The following is a 20,450-nucleotide window of genomic DNA, read 5'->3' on the forward strand; positions in this document are numbered from 1 at the left end:
ATTCCTTTGTAGAGATGGGAGATGTGTTGTTTTTCTCTTGGCTTTTCTGCAGTTGTACTCCAGGATAGAGAGCCTGGGTTGTGCACAGACACATCTGTTAATATTTAAACAAAGAGGGCTTCCTGCAGATACTGTCTTACCATGCATCGGGGCCCTTAGGGAGGTGGCCGTTTCCCTTTGGGAATTCCCTGCCATTAAATATTAGACAGGCACTGTCTGTGTTATAATTCTGGCACTGGCTGAAGACTTCAGTTTTTCAACAAGCCTTATAAGTAAAAACATTTTCCCCTACTGCTTCTGCAGTGAAATTGTTTTTGATGTTTTGATTGTTTTATCACTTGTGTCTTTGCTGTCCAGGGCTCCTTTGGGAAGAATGGCATAATATAAATTTAATAATAAAATAAATAATAAATTTAAAGGTTATTTTTGCTGTGGTGTCAGCTCTGTGCTGCTGCCCCCTCCCCTGTTTCAAGCAAGCACTTTGGCTCTTCAGATAATATCAATCCTGCTCTAAATGCTTTTGCTATCCTTATATCAAATACTGTTATTTGCCTATTCAGGTGATGTGCATGGTTAGCTCATCAAACCTTTCCTTGGCATCTGTATATTTTAAATTATAAATAGTTCAGATTATAACCGTATTGGCCCGAATATAAGTTGCACCCAAATATAAGCTGCACCTTTAAAATTGGAGGGGGAAGAGAAAGGAAGGAAGGAAGGAAGGAAGGAAGGAAGGAAGGAAAGAAAGAAAGAAAGAAAGAAAGAACCCAGAATATAAGCCGCTCCATTCCTCACTGCTCCTGGCTGCATACTGGGGGGCGGGGGGAGCCACGTTGCGTTGCCGGTGGCCTTTACCCTTCCTCACTCTCTCCTTTCCCGGCCTTGGGGGAGAGGACGGGGGATCATGAACAGGGCAGGCACTGCTTTGCTGCACTCCTGGTGCTGTTTGCCCCACACTCCTGGCTGCATACTGTAAGGTCGTGAATATAAGTCACGCTTTAACTTTTCATGGCCAGAGTTTGGGGGGAAAGTGAGGCTTATATTCAGGGCAATATGGTATTATTTCCCTTTGTTGTTGTTGAAAAACTGCTCCAAGAGGGAGTGAAGGTTGTTTCATGATTGACATAAGGGACAGCGAATCAGTGCTGTTCACAACTGTGCTCTGGGAAGAGGTTACGAGGGATTAATAAAATGGCTCCATAATTATGATAGTGAGCTAAGTTATGCACAAGAGTTCCCTTCTAAACGTCTGTGTGTGTGTGTGTGTGTGTGTGTGTGTATGTATGCCAGTCCACACCCATAGAAAATCTCTTAGAATTTGCATATGAGAGCTCATAATTTGGATTGTTTTGAAACTCCAAATTCAGGTTCAGGTGTTACTTTCCATTGCAAGTTAGGCAGGCTTGGTAGTAGACAAGGCTACACATTTTTCCCCAGTGAAGAAATAATTATAAATGCTCCCACTTCCCAGACAACAGCAATGGTGTCCTGCCTCATAGGCTAACTGGTTTGCCATGCATAAAATTAAATGCATCACTTGTGCTTCTATGCCCAAAGCTAGTTGATGAAGACTTGGATTGATAACCCACTATTTAGATTCAACACTATTGAGGGGGGGGGACTATTTAAATACTCATTGGCAGGTGGTTAATCTTGCCCATAAGGAAAACAACAACAGTAGAGACAGGAATATGAGAGAGCTGCAGAAGGTCTGTGGTTGTGCCTCTCAAGAAGAGAACCACAACTTTAGAATACAAGATGTGAAAAAACTGGAGACCCAGATGCAACAAAGGGAAAATAGTTAACTGAACACCTTGGTGACACACAGCAGATGTTAAATTATTTAACATTTAATAAATGTGGTAATAAATATTTGATGTTGAATTATGGAAGGCTCCACAAATACATTGGGAACCAAAGAGTGATCTATTGTGTCTGTATTCAAACCTGAGCTCTTCTCAGGTGGAGCTCAGCCTGAAAGACGGAATTGGTGTAGCATTCAATGATTTCTCCATATCTTTTTACTTGAAAGTAATCTTGATCACAGCTGCATAAGCTGCTGTGGAGGTGTTAGTCTAGAATTAAGAGCTGGGTCTCTGTGTTTTGTTCACATTGCAAGAAACAGCCAAAAGTTTATCTCTTCCCTCCTCAGTTTTTACCCCCTCCTTCACCATTTTCTTCATTATATTGTTATTATTAAAGCACTTCTTACATAAGTGCCTAAGGCAATTTGCAGATTCTTCATAGAAACAGCTAAAATGGATTTATAAGCAGTACAAAAGCAACTGAAAATAGGTTTTAAAACAATAGAGAATTAACACCTAAGGCAGAGGAGACCATTTCACCTAGCTAGGAAAGTTTGTTGAGACAAAAATGTCCTCAGCTGCTCCTGATGAGTACAGATAGTACTTTCCTGAAACAATTTAGATTGTTATCTTCAGATTATTCCTTCCTCAAACAAAAATTGCAGATATTGTTGAACATCTATAATGGGGGTGGGGGTAGCCAACATGGTGCCCACCAGATCCATCATTCCTGACCCATGACCTGGCAGACTGGGGCTGATGGTAGCTGGAGTCTATATTTAGGTTGGTCAGAAGGTGGATCAGGCTCTACTGGTAGATGTATGACAAGCAGAAGATCAGCAATGGTTTCTTGCTCCCAATTCTTTAAAGACAGGGATATATATATATATATATATATATATATGCTTTCGTATATATATATATATATATATATATATATATATATATATATATACACTTCCACCCCACTGTGTAAACCAGGATACTGAAAGGAAGAAATCTAGCAGGTGTGAACTTTTGTGTGAAAGGCCTGCACACAAAAATTACTGAAAGCAAAATTACCGGCTTAGAATGTGCTCAGATGTACCTGTTCTTTCATTCTAACCTGGTATCTTTTGCACTTGGCACTGGTTGGTGGATCTTAGGGTATCTAGGAAAGCAACAACAGTGTAGTAGGTTTGGCAAGCCAGAAGATTGTCACCCACACCCCAGATCAAGGACATCTGTAAGGCAGCAGGCTGGGGAAGCCTGATGTAAGCTCTGTACAAGTTGTTGTCCCAGGCTGATCTTTCACTCTCTCTGGCAGGGATCTTCTTTTCTCTGACATCCATTGGAATACAAGACCTGCTTGCGAGGTTCCTTGGAGCACAGCCTGGCTTTGTTTCCCAGACTTATTTTATACCTGCCACTGAACTGGGTGCTCTCCTGACCATGTTATGACAGGTTGCCTTAGCAGCAAGGCAGCCAGGGCATTCCTCTCTCCTCCTCTGTAGGAATGGTAGCATCCCCACCCCCAGCCCTTACCTGTGAGCACACCATATTCCTCTTGGCCTCTTATTAGCCCGACACCTTTGCCTGAAGGTCATGCTTTGCTAAGAGCTTAATGGAGGAAAATTGTCAAGCACCTGCATTGTGAAAATACTTAAGTTCTTTATAGCTCTCAGGGTGAAGGTCTCAGCATGACCCTTCTATCTTAATGAAGGTGTCTTGAGTGCAGCAGATATGTGTGGTGGGGGGGATGCTGATCTGCTTTTGTGTGCTGGTTCAGAAAAGGATTCTGCTTTCTAGAGATGATGGTATTTATAAAGGGTGTTTGTGTGTAGGATTCTTTGGATCTTTGAGACTTCATGAATGGGAATAATTACATGTCTTAAGCACAATCCCAGGTTCAGACAAAATGCCAAGTTAAAATTTGGCTTAGCTACAGTCCCGCAGTAACCTAGAAAGCCCAGGAAGAAGCAGCAAAGTATGTGCAAGCTCCCTCCAGAAACCAGCATATTTATGCAATAACAGTACACCGTGATTTGGGTTACCATGACACGCAAACCAGGACTAATTACTAGTGTCTGTTCATTGCAGGAACACTAAACTGTGTGCAGAAGAGATAGTGGATGGTTACTTAAGATCCATTCTGCACATGTGCTAGGGAAGCGGTGTGCTTAGGTTATTTCCCGATACATCTTTCTCGTAGCTTTGTACATTATTTTCATTAATTTATGCATATCTGTGCACATGTTTGGGTTGGAGAACTGCATGACACAGTTTGGAGAAGCGCAATGTTTCCAGAGATAAGCTGTACACCATTTTGCTTATTGTGAATTAGGCAAGTCTGCATGGAAATGAAAACTGAATGGCTTTCCCTCCATCCCTGTGAAGGGAAACTCGGGGGGCGGGGGGGGGGACACACCTGAATCCCCTACAAAATTTATTCTTCTTTTTTTAAAGAGTTAAGGAATCTTTTGCATTTTCTGCCTTACTGCTTCAAAGCCTGTTGCTGCATTTGCTCACTTTGCCCTCTTATTCTCACGTTACACATTGGGAACTTGAGGGCCACTTGCTCTGCCACCAGTTCTAAAAAGACAATGTTTCTATAATATTATTTATTTAATTCTTAGCATCTGCAGACATAAATCACAGGAGCAGAGCCTTAGCTGTTGTGGTGACATGACTTATGGCTCTATCGTTATACTAACTGTGGAGAGATAGAAAGGCCCTGCACTTGCCTGGCATGCTCTAGAGGAGCTTTGATGGGAGGATCAGCTGGAAGGATGTTTTCTCTTTAGCTTGCTGCAGATTCATCTTAATTTTTTCCTCTAGAGTGAACTCACTTGCTTTTGGTTCATTGCATGGTCTCTGGCATTACCCCCCCCCCCATCGGAAGGGAAAATATGCTGATTGGTGGTAGGGTGTGTAGATTAGCTCTGATGCCCTTTAAACATGTCCTCCTTAAAATTGACTTTGCCAGAGGGTCTTTGGATATTTCGATCTGGTGCCATGATTCAAACTCAGACTTGGACAGGACCTTGTTGCAGATCCCTGGAGACAAGTAAATGTCTTTCAGACTCTGTTCTCCTTCCTTAAAACGGGAGCAATAGCTATCTACCTCAAGAATTCTCGTGAGTTTAAAATATCACAATGGTGTAAAACAATTTGCCTATCCCACCCCCGCTTGTGAATAATTGAATACCACACTGCCTCCCTACCATCTTTCAGGGAGGGGCTATAACTCAGTGACAGAGCACATGCTTTGCAAATAGGTGGTCACAGGTCCAAACCTTCCCATCAAAAGGATCAGATAGTAGATGACGGGAAAAACCTTGCCCTGAGATCCTGGAGAGTTGCTATCAGTCAGAAAAGGCAGTACTAGACTGTCAGACAAATCAACTCATTTTAAGGCAACTACCTGTTTTCCTTGGCAGATTTCAATCACATCTATAAAAGAATGAATGAAAGAAAGAAAGAAAGAAAGAAAGAAAGAAAGAAAGAAAGAAAGAAAGAAAGACCACCACTACTACTTATTATGATTATGATTAGAATTTATATGCTGTCCTATACTTGCAGGTCTCAGGGCAGTTCACAGAATAAAATCAAAATAGAAAAACCACAAAATACATGATCAAAATAAAAACAACAGCAACCCAATAACCCCCCCTCCAAAAAACCCCACATTTTAAAAGGGCATCAGATGTAATTACCGTTATATACTTGGAAAATGGAAAGGAGCAACAAAAGATCTTCTGAACTAAGGCAGCACTTAAAGAAAGTATTAAAGAGAAAGTGAGATAGAAAGCAATTGGTAATTTGAATTAACCACCAAGTAATTGAGTGAACAGGACAGCTTCATTCCTAAAATAGAGCAATGGTGCTTCCAGGGGGAACATGCTTGGGAGAGATTTCCATAGTTGGGATGCAGCCATAGATAAAGACTTGTGCCTCCAGTTGCTGCCCATGTGATCTTTGCAGTGAAAGAGGGTTTAAAGAGGAGAGCCTCTTCTAAAGATCTCAGAATTTAGAGTGCTAGAAAATGATTGCCAGTGCTTTTAGAACTTTGTAATGCCACCTTTGGGATGCGGGTGGCGCTGTGGGTAAAAGCCTCAGCGCCTAGGGCTTGCCGATCGAAAGGTCGGCGGTTCGAATCCCCGTGGCGGGGTGCGCTCCCGCTGCTCGGTCCCAGTGCCTGCCAACCTAGCAGTTCGAAAGCACCCCCGGGTGCAAGTAGACAAATAGGGACCGCTTACTAGCGGGAAGGTAAACGGTGTTCCGTGTGCTGCGCTGGCTTGCCAGAGCAGCGATGTCACGCTGGCCACGTGACCCGGAAGTGTCTCCGGACAGCGCTGGCCCCCGGCCTCTTAAGTGAGATGGGCGCACAACCCTAGAGTCTGTCAAGACTGGCCCGTACGGGCAGGGGTACCTTTACCTTTACCTTTAATGCCAGCTTTAATGCTTCGGGACATTTCGTACACCTGTCTGAAAGAGTAGCTTCCTGCACAACCTTTTTTTTTTCTTTTTTGCTTCTAGTGCCACTGAAAGAAAATGGCTTAGCTTTGAGCAAGTCCTTTATCAGACCCTTTAATCAATGGTTACATTGAACCGTAGAGGGAGCTCCCTTCAAAGTCTATTGCTCTGTCAATAACAGCATCAACCGCCTCCGATAAAGGCATCCCTGCACTCCTGACAGCAGGCACCAGTGATGAATGGCAGATTTAACATGATGGAGCAAATTGATCATTGCTTTGCCGGACATCGCTTCACGTCACGGTGGTGCTGTCATCACCAGAGATAAATGCCCTATGCTGGGGAGATTACAGTTTCCTGGCCTTTGCTGTAAGCCATAGTGATTACCTTGGTATAAGTCCGTAGATCAGGAAAATACCTTCCAGCGAAATGGTAGAACTTGCCCGGCATTGGTACTGTAGTGCTTGTGGATATATTGAATATTTAATTGGCACTGTCAATGTGCTCAGTAATGTGTACAACAGTAAAGTGGCATGAATTGTGTTCATACAGTTTGTGGCATAAGCCAGGCATGTAAGCAAGAAGAGAAGATTGAATCATATAATCATAGAATTCTACAATTAGGGCACTGAGGGTCATCTAGTCCAACCCCCTGCAGTGCATGAAACTCAGCTAAAGCATCCATGATAGATGGCCATCCAACCTCTGCTTAAATACCTCCATAGAAGTAGAGTCCACCACCTCTTGTGGGAGTCTGTTCCACTGCTGAACAGCTCTTACTGTCAGAAAGTTTTTCTGAATGTTTAGTTGGAATCTCCTTTCTTGCAACTTGAAGCCATTGCCTTGAGTCTTGCCCTCAAGAGCAGGAAAAAGCAAGCATGCTGCCACTTCCATGTGAAAGCCCTTAAGATATTTGAAGGTGGCTATCATATATTTTCCCAGGCTCCTCTTTTCCAGGCTAAACATACCCAGCTCCTTCAAGCACTCCTCGTAAGGCTTAGTTTCCATACCCTTGATCATCTTGGTTGCCCTCCTCTGCTTGTCAACAGCCTTCTTAAATTGTTTTGCCAGAATTTGACACAGTATTCCAGGTGTGGTCTGACCAAGGCAGAATACAGTGGTACTATTACTTCCCTTGATCTGGACACTATATTTCTGTTGATGCAGCCTAAAATGGCCTTAGTTGGGGGTTTTTGCTGCTGCATCAGCCTGTTGACTCATGTTAAGTTTGTGGTCCACCAAGACCCCTAGATCCTTTCACAGGTACTTTCTCTTTTCCATTTCTTATACATGTCCTTCTTAAATCTTAGGTTATCTGTAGACTTCTTATGCAACCACACAGATGTTTTTAGATGTCTCATGCTCTCCTGTTAGTATTGTCTGCATTTGTACCTTCAATCTTTCACCTTTAAGAAACTCCCACCATCTTGAGCTACCTGCTCTTTGAATATTTCTGACATGGGATCTCACCCAGTAGCTCCTTAAGCTTTTTTGAAATTGGCCTTCTTAAAGTCTAGAGTGCATGTCTGACTACACCCAGCTTTTACTTGCCTCTGCATAATGAAACCCAAGAGGACATGATCACTTCCTCTGAAGGCTCTCAGTACTTTGTTGATCAGTTCCTTCCCATTTGTGAGGACTAGGCCCAAGACAGATGATCTCCTTGTTGCTTCTTCTGTCTTCTGGGAAATGATATTGTCAGTGAGGCAATGGAGGAATTTGTTGGACCTTGCATTTTTATCAGAGTTTGACTTTGAACAGATATCTGGGTAGTGTTAATTGACCAACTGACAACTGAGCTAAGCTGCTTCTCCAAGCCAAATAGGACAAAAATTGGGTATTCAAGTCAGCTGAACCTTGTCCTACCCGCTTGTGCTCCCCTGATTGGTGGGCATGGAGTGCAGTCCTTGTATGGACTTGTTCTTCTCAGACCTTGCATTTATTCCTATTAAACAAACAAGCAGACTGATGCTCTAATTCTTTTTCACTCCAGAAGTCCAGTATGCCTCTTCTTTAATTTTTATCTTCTGATGGCCTAATTTAATATTTTTCCAGTTCTTTGTGATGTTTTTATTTTAAGGGTTCCAACATATCTCAGTGTCATACTAATCAACATTCCATTTTCCTCAATTCTTCTCTCTTCTCCCCTTCCAGTTCTTCGGAAAACTAACTTTGGGTACATTAGCAGCCTTCTCTATTTGTAAATCCACTCCCCCAGCAATCTCATTAAGCAACCTCTTAAAGTCACAGCTGGCAGGAGAAAACAGTGTCTTGCCTTGTCACTAACACCTCTTGTAATTCAATTTATTCAACTATTAGCTGTTCATTTTTCTCTGAGCATCAGAAATATTTTGAGCACAGGGTCTGCAGATTCAACATGATGAGGAAAACATGGCCCCTCTCTGTCATCTGCAGATTCCACTTCTCCTATTTTTCTAATCAACAAGCTAATATTTCTGTTGAATTCTTCCTTTATTTCTTGGATTACTTCTCAGAATTCAGATTGCAATGCCACTCGCTGCTCTTTAAGCAACACTTGCAAGCGATATTCTAGGATCAGTGAGATATTCTGATCAATCCTCATTTACTACCTCTCCCTCCCCCTTAAGGATTTATAACACAGCTGTAAATTCCACAAAGAGATGAAGACTTACGGACTTGCAGAAGACGTACAACTTAAATTACAGACAATAAAGAGTCATAGTCTGTTGATATCTTTAATGGCAATAGATCCTTTAATGCTTCTTGAGAAAGATTCCAGCCTGTAGGATTGTCGTTTTAAGCTGTCCACAGATCTCTTATCTCTTATTTGTGTGCTTTTATAAAGAATTATTTTTCTACTTCTTCCTCAATTCATTCTATAGCTAAGAAAATAATGTGTTGCAAGCCAAGTGACCATAGCAGGCTGTTGTGTAGTTTGGGCAAGGTTTTAATTTCCTTGGCTTCAGAGCTGTTCTACTCACCCAGGGTCCCAGACATGCTGTCTTCCGGACCCTCCTGTGAGACACAGCTCTTAGAAAACTTCAAGAGGATGACCACATGTTTCACTCCTGAACCTGGAATGAATTTTCTGGCACCTGGAAAACTTCTCAGCAACCAGAAACGCCACACAGCTACCGGTATCTCTTTCAGCATGGAAGCTAATAAGAGACTTCTTACTCACCACCATACCTCACTGGAACATCAATTTTTACCAAATACAGTCGTACCTCAGAAGTCGATTGGAATCCGTTCCAGAAGTTTGTTCAACTTCTAAAATGTTCAGAAAGCAAGGCACGGCTTCCGATTGGCTGCAGAAAGCTTTAGCCTAGCCTTTAGGTTTAACTGAAGATTGTGTGTTAACTGCTGCACATACCTTTTTGTACACATCTGATGAAATGGGCTGCAGCCTATGAGATTTCATACCATAATTAATTTCCTAGTCTTTAAAGTTCCTCAGCCACAATTCTCTTTATTGTTAATGCTGCCATGGACTATCATGGCCACCCCTCTGAAAATCATAATATAAATATTTTGAGTGGATATATATGGGTGTTTGTGTGCACACAAGTGCATTTAACAATCAAAGAGACTGCCAAAATACATAATTCTGAATTATCAAATGATACAACAGGCCCTTCATAGCAAAGGGAAGTGATTACGCCTAATAATGAACCATATGGCATTCTAAGGTGTTCTAAACAATTCCCACTTCTCTTCATTATTACTTTTTCTTATCATTTTCCTGATTAGTCTGAATACTCTGGCATTTAATCACAATTGCTTCATCCCAAAATTTAACATACCAAGATCTTAGCTGACAGATGTGCTTTGTTTTGTTTTAAATAAAACTTTTGATCAACTGCAAGAACTTTAGGTTTTACAAACTGAATTGTCAATAAGTAGCAAGTACTGATGGGACATATCCCACAAGTGGGACATATCCACCAACATTGCAAAAAGTCTCCTTTTGTTAGGGTAGAAACATTTTGTGCCAGGGTTAGGGATTCTGTAGGCCTCTAGTTGTGGTTGCACTCCAACTCCCATCAGCTTCACCCAGCATGGCCCAGTGCTCAAGAATGATGAAATTCCAACAACACCTGGAGGGCCACAGGGCTCCCCATTCTTGTTTTATAGAATTACAGCTCTGTATGTGAGGAGAGGCCTTAAATAAAGGAGTTATAAGAATACTCAGAAGCTGTTGCCTTACTGAGGATTTCTAAAATAACATAGACCGAGCAGGAAATACATTCTAACCCAGGAATTGCCCTGATTTCCTTTCTTGTTCAGTTATCACACAGTGATCACTTGGATGCCAAGCAGATTATTCGGCCAGTTTTATAAAAAGTTTTGCTATTGACTTATATAGTGGTGCCTCGCAAGACGAAATTAATTCGTTCCGTTTTGTCGTCTTGTGATTTTTTTCGTCTTGCGAAGCACGGTGTTGGGAAAGTTTTGGAAAAGCTTCAAAAATCACCAAAGTCTTTAAAAACCTCAAAAAAGGCTACCACACCGCGTTCTATGAGTTGCTCCTCGAAGTCAAGTCACAACTGTACTAACGGTGTTACGAAAAAGGAAACAAACTTGCAAGACGTTTCCGTCTTGCGAAGCAAGCCCATAGGGAAAATCGTCTTGCGAAGCAGCTCAAAAAACAAAAAACCCTTTCGTCTTGCGAGTTTTCCGTCTTGCGAGGCATTCGTCTTGCGAGGTACCACTGTACTATGGGATGGGTTATATAATAATACAGTAAGCCCGCAACTTACATGTATGTAACTTGTACACATTCAGCTTTATGTGCTTGGCAAAAATTGCAAAAGAATTAAAAGGGGGTGGAAAGTGGGGAGGCATCTGAGGAAAAAAGACTTTGGCATTCCCACTCACCTTTGAACCCAGTGTGTTTTGCTATACATTTTGGTTTTAGGCGTGATCCACGGAACATAACCCCCATGTAAGTTGAGGGTGTTCTGCATAAATAGGGGAGTGAATGGACCCACCATGGTGTGGCATTGCCAGACATATGAGATACTAAGCTGAGGAGTCCTTCAGACTTGTGAACTGATTTGGAGGGAAGCAGCGGGTGGCGCTGTGGTCTAAACCACAGAGCCTAGGGTTTGCCGATCAGAAGGTTGGCAGTTCGAATCCCCGTGACTGGGTGAGCTCCCGTTCCTTGGTCCCAGCTCCTGCCCACCTAGCAGTTCGAAAGCACGTCAAAGTGCAAGTAGATTAATAGGTACCACTCTGGCGGGAAGGTAAATGGCATTTCTGTGTGCTCTGGTTCACCAGGAGTGGCTTAGTCATGCTGACCACATGACCCGGAAAAACTGTCTGCGGACAAACTCCAGCTCCCTTGGCCTTTAAACCAAGAGTCGTTCGCGACTGGACTTAACTGTCAGGGGTACTTTTACCTTTACCTTTACCCCTGTGCACAGTGCACACACAGGGCATTCACACTGCTGTGGATGCCCAAGCAGGTAGTTACTCCGCTGTTGTTTGTGTTAGACTAATGTCAACACCTTGATTTTGGGGCAGTAACACATAGACCACCATTGCAGATTATTCAGAATATTAAGACTTCAAAACACTGAAAACACCTGTAGTAGAAATAAATGCAATGTCTGAAGTGGACCAGGAAGCGGCTGGATGATTGTTTTCAGGTGCCGTCATCCTTTTTGTTTTTACTCATGCCTTTGCCCTTGTGTTGGGCACCCTTGCTAAATCCACGTGTGGTGTGTGCAGTCCTTTTAAACAGCATGGCTGAAAGCATAAGGGACCAAGCTGAGAGAAGGCACTGTAAATCTGCACTGAGAAATGCAATGGGGGTGATGGTGGAGGATATTCATGTCAAATACATATTCTTTGCCTTTAAAAACTTCTAATACATTTCAGTCTCTGCCAAAATACCACCCTACAGTCCATCTGAATCTGCTCATAAACTGCCTCTGCATTACTCCACTTTAATAGTTTGCCTATGCCTGGTGTAGCTCATATTTCCCAGAGGTAAGGCTTTTAGGAAATCATCTGGTATTGTGCAACTCCGGATAAACTGTTTGAGAATTAGCATGGCAGGATGGGTTGGGGGATGATAAAGAAACAGAGGAGGGGAGTTCAGTACTGTACTTTGGGCCTCATCAGCTGAGGCTTTGCTGAGATTTAGGGGATGATGAAAAGATTTACTGTCAAACATGTGTCTCATTCTCATCGCAGCAGGTCTACACTGGAGAGCTTTGTGTGTGCTCAAGATTTCAACCCCTCCCCCGTCCTTTGCATTCAAAGGAGATCTGAGGCCAACAGCCTTATGTGACTTTTTCCTGGTGACACACTGTTTGGATTCTCATGCTCTCTATTGTCTTCAGGGTGTACTTCTGCTTCGAAGAGCCTGAAGCTGTGAGCCTCCCCACCCTGTTCCTTATTCCCTGCGTCACCATGATAGTTCAACAGAGAAAGTTACTGCAGGTGCATCAGCCTAGCCAGAACCAGTAGCTCAGGCTGCCATTGTGACACCGGCATGTGCTGGTGTGCCTTCCAGTTTCTCCTATGGCACCCACAAAATGTCTAAGTAAATATTCCCTTGAAAATCCATAAGCCAAAGAACATTCTCTCTCCCTGCTCAGTTCCCGTTTGCACTGACTCAGCCTTTCCTACATTGAACATGCCCCCTTAAACATGCCCACATTTTATTGGATTTCACACTACCCTCCTACCTGTGCTGAACAGAGAAGGGATGCAAAGAGTTTCTTACACACATTTTGTATTATGTTATGCACCTGGGATGCGACGCGGGTGGTGCTGTGGGTTAAACCACAGAGCCTAGGACTTGCCGATCAGAAAGTCGGCAGTTCGAATCCCCGCGACGGGGCGAGCTCCCATTGCTTGGTCCCTGCTCCTGCCAACCTAGCAGTTTGAAAGCACGTAGATAAATAGGTACCGCTCCAGCGGGAAGGTAAATGGTGTTTGCGTGCGCTGCTCTGGTTCACCAGAAGCAGCTTAGTCATGCTGGCCACATGACCCAGAAGCTGTATGCCGGCCCCCTCAGCCAGTAAAGCGAGATGAGCGCCGCAACCCCAGAGTCGGCCACGACTGGACCTAATGGTCAGGGGTCCCTTTACCTTTGTTGGAAACCGGCCCCCTCGGGAAAGGCTGACTCCTCTTCCCAGGCACTGGGGCCTGTTGCCGGTGATCTGCCCCTGGCTGGTCTTCGGTCAGACCAGGGAGATCTTTAATAAGCGACACCTCCCTCTTGAGAGATGCACACTCCCTTTCCCCTTGCATGTCAGCAGAAGAAGGAAAACAGTCTGAAAAGTAGTCTATTTCATTCTACTTTATTCCTGGACTATACACTGTACACGAGCTTGCACAAAGCATGTCTGCTCTCTCAGAAAGCTCCAAGCATCTCACTGACTCCTCCATTGCAACAACAACAGGAAGGTCTCAAGTTACACTGAGAACACAACCCTGAGGAGAGCGAAGAACATCCTGTCTCACGCTCAGTCACATCATAAGAATCACATGATGTAAACAATGAGCTGCTAGGTCGCAGCTGCTGAGCACTCATATTACAACAACCTTTACCTATGCACCCAGGGCATGCATTTGTGACTGGTGCCTATGTCATTTTCTCCAAATGTGCCCACAGACCCCAAAATGTTGGAAACCCTTGAGCTAGAGGACCTAGAACATCATCATCATCATCATCAACAACAACAACCACAACAACATCGTGATGATGATGTATTTATTTATACCTAGACTTTTCTCTTGATAGACTCGAGTCAGGTCACAGATAAATTAGTAACAGCTAAAAACAAAAGGAAATACAATCATGAAAACAATTAAACAGTAATAGAATGTGTGAGTGCGCGCACACATACACACACACAAAAAGCAATGGTCAGACTTGGCAGCTTCTTGTGTTATGCATTACTTTGCCACTAAAAAGCAAAAGACTGCTGGCAGAATCCGGCAGTTGTACTGTATATATTGAGAATAATTCAATTTGATTGCCACAAAACTACGTTTAGCAAACCCTCTTGAGAGAGCACAAACAGCAGTTTTATGCTGCAGAAATAATAATAATATTTTAATCTGATTTAGGTAAAAGAGAGAAAACCTGAGCTAGGGAGCTGAATGTTTGGATTTTACTCACACACATCCCAACAAAGGAAGAAAAAAAGGAAGAATGAAACCATGTTTCAGGAGCAGCTTTGGTTCCATGCCTTCATGGGGGCTTCTAAAGACCCCATAAAGGATACTGCTCAGTTGACAGAGAGATTAAGATTTAAGGATAAATGAGTGGGGCTTAATGGGGTGGTTAGTGTTATGCAAAGCCAACTCTAGGTTTTAGAGGAAGTGCAGTCATTGAGAGGGTGGATTGGAGGCTTAGGTGGGGTTAAACCTATCACATTTCTGCCCTTTCCTTGGCAGGCATAACAAATGCATTTGAATCAGTATAAGAGTTCTATTAAGGCTTGGATTTGCTGACCTTGGCAGGGGCTCTCTAATTACTTTGGGCTTTTCCCCTGATAGGGGAGAGCAGGGAAGGTTGTGAATGGAGTAAAGGGCATGGCTTGCATCTTGGTGAATGGGGAGTGGTTATTGAGAATAAATGACATATTTTTTCTCCAGGAAATGAATCCTTCTAGCACACTGCTTGTACAGTCTCACAAGCTTCTTCTGGCTTCAAAGCCTCTCTCCCCCCACCCCCACATCCTTTCCCAAAGAGAGAGAAATACAATATGACCCAGTTTAAATCATCTGCTGAAATGGTGTACTCTGGTGATGAACTTTCCCCCCTCTTCCTGGGTGTATTTCATATACCCAGGAAGAGGTATACTTCCCAGAGGATGGATACAACAGTGGCTGACTTTGGGGTCTCAAATCTCAACAGCGCCATGTGACATGTCTCTTGCCTTCCATTCTACATCATAGTTGTGGCACCTCCTGTGGCACCCCCAAGGCTCTGTGCCCAGTCTGGCGAAACCAGCTGCATTCCCTTAAATCTGCCTCTGGATTCAGGGAGCGATTGTGAAGCTTCCCAGGAGGTTGCTGCCTGTTCTTCAAGGAGGGATGAACTACCTTCTTCTGGCCTGCTCTACCCATCACACATTTGCCTTTTCCAGACTTGTGTTTAAAAGATTTTCCATGAAATGTTTGGGCAAGAAAGGGGCAAGGAGATGAAATGTGGGTTATCAAAGGAAAATAGGAATATATGAAAGGGGGGCATTATTTCAGAAAATACTCCTCCTCACACCTTTCCATGTTGTCTTTTCACATTTACTTTTCAGCCTATAAAATCCAGTACGGACCTAGTCCTAGCTCCCTTTACTTCTTCACTTTTTATGCTTACCCTTTCAGTGCATGGAAGGTACATTAGAAGCAGAATAAATTCAGCAAAGCACACTTATACAAATTCTTCTATTGGCAGTAATAATTATTATTATCATTGCAAAGTACACATTTCTCTGCCCACACAGCATTTCTCCAATTTCCCATTTGCTGTCTTTTAAGTCCTACGCACTTGACCAAATAATACTAGTGTAATAAAACGCTGCTTGAGCAATCTGGGTGTGTAAACAAAGGCCTTCTCCTCTTCTGAGATCCCGATTTGATGACTGCCATGTGCTACCTTTGACAAATGTTCAGAAATGGCAACGAGTTTAGAATGCAGCTGCAAGCTTTATAACTAGAACATTTTTTGTGTGCATAAAACTCAGATTTTGTCTCACAGTCAGCTTTCAGGCCCAGTTCCAAAATGCTGGTTCTCACCTTTTAAGCCCGTTAATTGGCCTTTCCCAGCCAGCTGCCCTGCAGATTAGGGCTGGGTGATATTTCAATATATCGTCCAAAACTAGTTTGAAGTCCATGTCATGATATCGGTGTCATAATTTTTGACCTGGTAATATATCACAAATCATGATGTGTGCTAGTGTTGTCTGGCTTTTCATATCGTGATAGATCACCAGCTAAACATTGTGATATACAGATATATCATGATGCCTGAAATAAGGATGTAACTGTGCATAGGTGAATAGGGTAATGTCCTGGAAACTGCTACTACTTATTTTTACTTACCTTTAACATATTGTTACAACTGTTATTTTATAGTTCAGAGCAACAGGAGCAGAAGGCATCATCAGAGAAGCAATGACTGGCTTCACAATTTTCCCCACATCACAAATTTTTGAATAGCACACACACACATCATGATTTGTGATATATCACCATGTTGAATATTATGAAATCTTTACCACAATGTTGTACTGACTATTACTACATTGCCCAGCCCTAATGTGTGTGTGTGTGTGTGTGTGTGTGTGTGTGTGTGCATCACGCACTATGCCAAAAAATAAATTGAAAAAATGTGGGGAAATACATGAAGCCAGCCAATGCCTCTACATAATTCCATCCATATTTCAGGCATTGTGATATATCAGTATATTCATATTGCAATATTTGGCTGCTGATATATCACGATGTTGAAAACCAGATATTGCCCAACCCTGCTCCAGATGTGTTAGATTGCAACTCCTACCACACCTCACCATTGACCTTGTAAAATTGGAGTGGTGGGAGTTGTAGTCCAAAACATCTGGTCCCCTTCTCCTTGTGCTCTCAACCTTCCCCAGCATCAGGGTCTTTTCCAGGGAGTCTTCTCTTCGCATGAGGTGGCCAAAGTATTGGAGCCTCAGCTTCACACCTGTCCTTCCAGTGAGCACTCAGGGCTGATTTCCTTAAGAATGGATGCATTTGATCTTCTTGCAGTCCATGGGACTCTCAAGAGTCTCCTCCAGCACCATAATTCAAAAGCATCAATTCTTCGGCTGAGGGTCTTTACTTATGTTTATTGTTAAATTAAGCCTTATCTATTGCCCTTTTGTTCCGTCCCTGGAGAAACATCCAGGATTCCAATGGATGAAGAGTTGGGATATAATACCTACCCCAATGAACGAACAAAGAAATTATTGTGGTCCCTCTCTGAATTCCACCAGCATTAGAACTCATTTATTTTTGTCTGTTATAGTTCTGGAGATGCCTGCCTGGTTTCTCAATCCAACATGTGTCTCAGTTTTATCATGTGGTTGGATGCCTCAGAAAGGGATGTCTGTCACAGGCCTCATTCTTCCCTCAAGCAACAGGTTTCTTGGGCGTCTCCCAGCTACAAACTCTGCATCAGAAAGGACTCCATTAATATTCTGGGAATTGCAGCAAAGATTGACTGCCTCATTAGCAGGCATCGTGTGGAACCCTGACAATAATTAACAACTCAACGGTCTTATTTGCTGGCCTATCACAGAAGTATTCAATCAAAAATGTAATTTGCTCAGCGCACCCATTTAGCATGGAGAGAATATTCCTTCAAAGTTTTAAATAGACTAATTAAGAGGGAAGAAATACAAGCAGAAAATTATTAACAGTATAGTTTTAATGGGAAATTATTGGAGCGTATTAATAATGCAATAACCATTTTTAACAGCTGTCTGTCAGTTTGTGGGCCAGGGGTAATTAAATTAGCTGCAAAGGGTTAGTCAAATTAGGTTTGGGGCTTAACGAGGATACTTCAGGCTTCATGGACTGGTGTGTGACAAAGAACAATCTGCCATTGGAGCGTGGATGGCAATTGTTTAATGGGCAATGGCTCCTCCCTCCCTTCTGTCTTTCCCCAAATAGTTAGAAATTGGCTTTGATTGAAACTTGTAATTTATTTAGTGAACACAAAGTGAACCAAGCCATAAAAAAGAATAGATAGGATTAACATCATTTTACAATTTTATCAAACACTTCACTGCCTGAGGCTACCAAAGCAGTGTACAAGATACAAATGAAATGCAAACAACAACAAATAAGTCTAAAAACAATGAAAACAATTCATACAGTTGCACAGTTAATGTTCCATAAATGACTGGGCCACACTTCAGAGGAAGCCTTGTTAAACAAAAACCTTTTCAGAATTGGTTCCAGAGGTATGAAACTGCAGTACTAAAAGCCCGGTTTCTAAAACCACTGAATTGTAGATTAGAAAGGAACTGTGAGGGTCATCTAGTCCAACTGCCTACAATGCAGTAATATCAACTAAAGCATCCATGACATATGGCCATCCAACTTCTGCTTAAAAACCTCCAGCGAAGGAGAGTTCACCACCTCTTGTGGGAGTCTGTTCCACTGTCAAACTGTTCTTACCTTCAGAAAGTTCTTCCTGATGTTAGTTGGAATCCTCTTTCTTGTAACAAAGCCATGGGTTCGGGTCCTACTCTCCGGAGCAGGGGTAAACAAGCTAGCTCCATCTTCCAAGGAACAGCCATTCAGATCAAATATCTGAATGGCTGTCGCATGGAAGATGGAGCAAGATGGCTATCATATCTCCTCTCCATCCCCTCTTTACCAGCCTAAGCATAACCAACTCCTTCAACCATTCCTCAGAAGACTTGGTTTCCAGAGATGACAAGCGATGACCCTTGATCATCTTAGTTGCCCACTTCTGCAAACATTCCAGCTTGTCAAAATGCTTCCTAAATTGGCCAGAATTGGACACAGTATTCCAGATGTGATCTAACCAAGGCAGAATAGAGCAGTACTATTACTTCCCTTGATCTGGACACTATACTTTTGTTGATGCACCTAAAAAGACCCCTAGATCCTTTTCCATGTGTACTACTAGCAAGCCATCTTAGATTTGTGAATCTGATTCCTCCTGCCTGAGTTTGGAACCTGACATTTGTCCCTGTTGAATTTCATTTTGCTCGTTTTGGCCCAGTTCTCCAATCTGTTGAGGTCATTTTGAATCTTGATTCTATCTTCTGTGGTATTAGCTACCCCTCCCAGTTTGGTGTCATCAGCAGATTTGATTAGTATCCCATAAATTCCTTCATCCAAGTCATTTATAAAAACATTTATAAAAACACTTCTGGGACATGCAGTAAAGTAAAGGTAAAGTGGCCCCTGACCGTTAGGTCCAGTCGCAGATGACTCTGGGGTTGCGGCACACTTCTTGTTTTATTGGCCGAGGGAGCCGGTGTACAGCTTCCAGGTCATGTGGCCAGCATGACTAAGCCGCTTCTGGGGAACCAGAGCAGTGCATGGAAACACTGTTTACCTTCCCGCTGGAGCAGTACTTATTTATCTACTTGCACTTTGACGTGCTTTCGAACTGCTAGGTTGGCAGGAGAAGGGCCCAAGCAACGGGAGCTCACCCCGTCACAGGGATTCAAACCGCCGACCTTCTGATCAGCAAGTCCCAGGCTCTGTGGTTTAACCCACAGCGCCACCCACATCCCAGGACATGCAGTACTTTCAGTAATATCCCATGTAGTTGCAAGGTTGGGATAAATGAGGTGAGGTGGTCCCAAGTTGTGGGAAGCTACTCAGGGCCCCACTCCCATCATGAAGCATGCAAACCACTATCAGTGTTGTAAAGTGTTGATCACTTCTCCTACCTGGTCAGTTATCTCTCCAGAAGGCCAACATTGATGCCTAAATCCAGCATCGCCTGAGCTCTGTGAGTGCAGCTTTCTCCCAATTGAAGTGCAGAGTGTTTAAGGACCAGGACATTTGCAGGGAAACCAAAATGCTTGTTTTCAAAGCTATTGCACTACCAACCTTATTGTATGTTTGTGAAACATGGACTACTTATAATCATCATCTCCAACTCCTCAAATGATTCCATCAACGGTGTCTCCAAAAATTTTTACATATCACTTGGGAAGACAGGTGAACTAATACCAGTGTACAAAGATCACCAGTGTCAAAGCAATGATTCTTCAACATCCACTTGACTGGTTGGACTGGTCATGTTGTGCAGATGCCTGATTATTGTCTTCCAAAGCAACTACTCTAGTCCAAACTTAAAAATGAATGGTGGTCAACAAAAGAGGTTTAAAGACTATCTCAAGGCAAATCTTAAAAAATGTAGTATAGACACTGAGAACTGGGAAAAACTGGCCTGCGAGCACTTCAGTTGGAGACGCTTGAACTCAGGATGAAAGGGAGAGACGGGCTAAGAGGAAGGCACGCTTGGCAAAACCTCACCATGATTAACTCCCACAGGAAACCAATGTCCCCACTGTGGAAGGGTGTGTGGATCCAGAATTGGCCTCTGCAGTCACTTACAGACTCGCTGTTAAAACCAGTGGGGGGGGGGGTTCCTAAAGAAATGTTTACTCTCATTTTGACTCAAGAAAATCACCATTTCAGTAGTTCAAATTGGGAAAAATAAATACA

At 42.9% G+C, this 20,450-nt stretch overlaps 1 protein-coding gene across 3 annotated transcripts in view; it reads left to right on the forward strand.

Annotated features, from left to right (window-relative positions):
- ASTN2 (astrotactin 2) overlaps positions 1 to 20,450 on the forward strand; it is a 682,965-nt gene that overhangs the window by 363,777 nt on the left and 298,738 nt on the right. The gene's annotated exons all lie outside the window — the stretch shown is intronic.

This window comes from Podarcis muralis, chromosome Z, assembly GCF_964188315.1.
Source record: "Podarcis muralis chromosome Z, rPodMur119.hap1.1, whole genome shotgun sequence".
Classification (NCBI taxonomy): Eukaryota; Metazoa; Chordata; class Lepidosauria; order Squamata; family Lacertidae; genus Podarcis; species Podarcis muralis.